This window comes from Anastrepha ludens, chromosome 5 (genome assembly GCF_028408465.1).
Source record: "Anastrepha ludens isolate Willacy chromosome 5, idAnaLude1.1, whole genome shotgun sequence".
In the NCBI taxonomy this organism is placed as follows: Eukaryota; Metazoa; Arthropoda; class Insecta; order Diptera; family Tephritidae; genus Anastrepha; species Anastrepha ludens.
In genome coordinates, this window is record NC_071501.1 from 59,628,488 (window position 1) to 59,632,129 (window position 3,642).

Here is a 3,642-nt window from a genome sequence, read left to right on the forward strand (position 1 = left end):
TAAAAATAGTAATAATAATAATTTACAAATCCATTACCTTCTTATTGTAAAAAATTGATCATGCAGCATTCGCAAAATAGGTGTCAAAAAAAGAAGTCGGACTTTTGGCATTATTGCGATTGTTTGGCACTTTAAAACGGGAAATCGCACAATTAATTTTCTCTAGGTAGAGCAGTGCAAAGAAAAAACCGAACGTAATGAATTAAAATAAATGTTCAGTCGTGTTTTGTTCCAAATTATAAACATGGGTAGACAGTGTGGACAAAACTCAATTGAAGTCAGAAATGTAATTATTAGTCATCGAGAAAAGGGTGAAACCTTTCTGGAAATCACAGAAATAGTGGATTGACCCCAATCGACTGTATACGTTGTGATAAGATGTTTGAAACAAACAAAATCCGTGGAAAATAAGAAGAAATCGGGACGACCAAAACTGAGCGCTCCTAAGCTCGCAACAGAAGTCGCCCACCACTTTAAGTATAAGTACGTAAGGTGTTGCGAAAAATTAATTAAATTGAAAGAGCTGCACAAAAAAAATCTTTGTACATCCAAAGTACTGACTTTAAGTCACTCTATCAAATACCTCACAGAAATAAGTATATGTGCCAGGGTATTTTCAAATGAATAATTATAAAGAAGCAGGATAAGGGTGCAACCAATAATTTTAATATATATTTAGGGAAAATAGGAACAAGAAATTATACAACAAAAATTCAATTTGACTAAACTTATTAAATTAAAAAAGAAATTAAATAACTTCATATGAAATAAGTATATGTGCATTGGCCTTTTTTACACTTTTTTTCAACGTTTCTATAACTTTCGATCTTCTAATAAGTAATATGTTTTTCATTTTGAGAAAAGACATAATTTATACGTTTAGGCAAAGAGTCTGTCAAGTTTTGAAGAGTGGAATCACCTATCTTATCACACTCATCCCACCGACCATTTTTATAAATACGCGCCGACAATATTCGCTAGACGTCCTCAATTGGGTTTAAATCGGAACTTAGTGCTGGCCAATCCAGAACTGACATTTTTCTTGACGATAGCAAGGCCTTAATTAAACGAGTCGTATGGATCCGGGCGTTGTCTTGCTGGAAAACCCAGTAGTCTCCGTATCTGTTTCCTGCAAACTCAATGAGAACATCTTCTAATATTTCAACATAAAATTCTGCGTTGCTTTTTGTCGGAGTAAAACAAATTGGAGACTTTCCGTCATGTCCGAAAATACAATGTTTCGGTATTCGTTAGTCCAAAATTTATATTTTCCGGCAAATGCTAAATGAGCCTTAATGTGGCGTGCTAATAGTCTTGGTGCCGGTTCCCGCAAATAATATTTAAGTGTTCCGTCCTCGACCAAAATTTGATGCATTCGTGTATGGTTAACCTTACGACTTAAATGGTTCTTGATTTCCTTGGAAGACATTTCTTTTTGAGCAGCCATACGACGAATTTCGCGTTTGCATCTGCTGTCGATGTTAGTTGGCCTGCCGCTTTGTTTGAGTTGACCATATGTTTCTTAATTTTTAAGAAAGTTGCTGATGGTATTCCTATGCCGATTTACTCTAGCAACAATTTCATGAATACTTTTGCCACTTTCACTTAGCTGTTTCATCAGACCACGCTCTTTTTCAGATAAATATTTTCCACGTGGCATTCTACAGATTAACCCATCAATAATTCAATTATACTTTGTTCAAAAGATATAATCTATTTTATTTACATTTTTCTTTATGATACCAATGCAAATAACGCAAAATTTTTTGATAACTTGCTCTCTGTATCTGCCAAGTCAATACTGATCTCTGATTGCACATATACTTATTTCATATGAAAACTAAATCTCTCAACACAAATTTGTTATAACGGTACTAAGAATAATGACTAAAGAAGAATTATGGCAGCGAATAGTTAAGTTGAATTGCAAATACAGATTTTGGCATACCAAACAAAAATGTACCGTTACTTTCAAGAAAGATATCGGCATAAAAAACTTTGCACATATACTTATTTCTGTGAGGTATTTGTGGAAATTCTTATAAAATTTATTTAGGATAGTTGGCCATGAAACTATAATAACTCTTTGAATTCTATTATTTCAAAATACATAATTTTAGCTGGGATTTATTAATTTTTGAACTTTGGCTGGAGCGGTAATTGCGTTAATAGGTGAATAATAAGGCATTTGAATAAGATACCAAAGCGCTGAACTATAAATTGTCACAACGGTATTATCATTTATGTATATATGTAGTAATTTATGTATGTGATGGTACATACATATGTGCATACCTGTATTCATATGTACGTATGTATATACATATGTAGATAGCATGATTCAATTATTAAAGGTTTGCTCACTTGTGGCATTAGAATTTTGACACTCCCTTACAAAAGGTTGCATTTAAGAAGGGTGAGAAAGGGGGAAAAATTAAATCCCTCTTGATGATAATAGTAGCAAAAACGTACTTTTTTATTTAAATGGAAATAAGCTGCAAACGGTTTAAAACATAATTTAGAATTAATATTTGAACGTAAATAAGTTATTTTAAAATTCATTGTTCATGCACAAAGTAAATTTAATTTCATATACCATACATATGTACATATGTAGTGTATAAGCCAATATATGGTGCAAATAGGAGTTTTTAGCAGAATTTGTCTAATGAGAACTAAAACAAAAAAAGATAAAATAAGTCCAATAATTATATTCAATTTTGAATTGAATTTTGTTGTTGTGATTACGAGAGCATTAACATTACCCATACATGTTGGGACATAACTCGGCGTTGGTCCGGTAACGAAGTACCGACTGCGGTGCGATAGGCAAATATGGCCATAATGAATTATTTCATAGAAGAAGCAGATTCATCATAAATTTAATTGACTAAAAACACACTTTAACATACTTACGCCATACTAGACTACGTTTTACCTATGTAAATTTATAGTTTTGATACCCAAGTAAAAATTTTTCGTATGTTACTACCTACTGAAAACAGACTGTACTGTATTTAAAGGATTTTTTAAAAATGCCTTTTATTACGCAACGATTTGTTTAAATGTTTAATTCGTTGGTACATTCTAGTTTTAAAGAAAAGCTTCTTGACGTCGACGCTGACATTTACGTGTTCCGAACACGCGATCAATTTTTCCAAATAGCTGTCGCAGTGCCGAACAGTTCTCCCGTTAAAATTCTGGAATACAAGCTCCAATTGTTTTGTTGTGTTTAAAAAACTGGTGCAAGGCTTGGTTAAGCCTCCTCCGGACACTTCATCAACCCAAGTGAAGGTAGGCTCATTGGAAATGTGCTCTGACAGTCCCAGCTTTCTTATGATGAAGCCTGCAACATATTCAATGGCGTCCTCGTGGAGACTATCCAACTTTTCTCCCTGTTGAAACTTGTTGGGAAATGCTACCTCGCTGCTTTTGGCATATTTGATTTACTAAATAAGTAACAAAACTTAATCAGCTTCTTTACTTTTCTAACTACCAAGTACTCATGTATAATCATTGCACTCAAATTACGCAACAACCGGAGCAAAGTTTGTGTTCACCATAAAACATTGAAACTAAAGTAAACTCCATACGTAAACTTAAATAATCCAGCGCAGACAAATAATATGCCCCGGTACAATA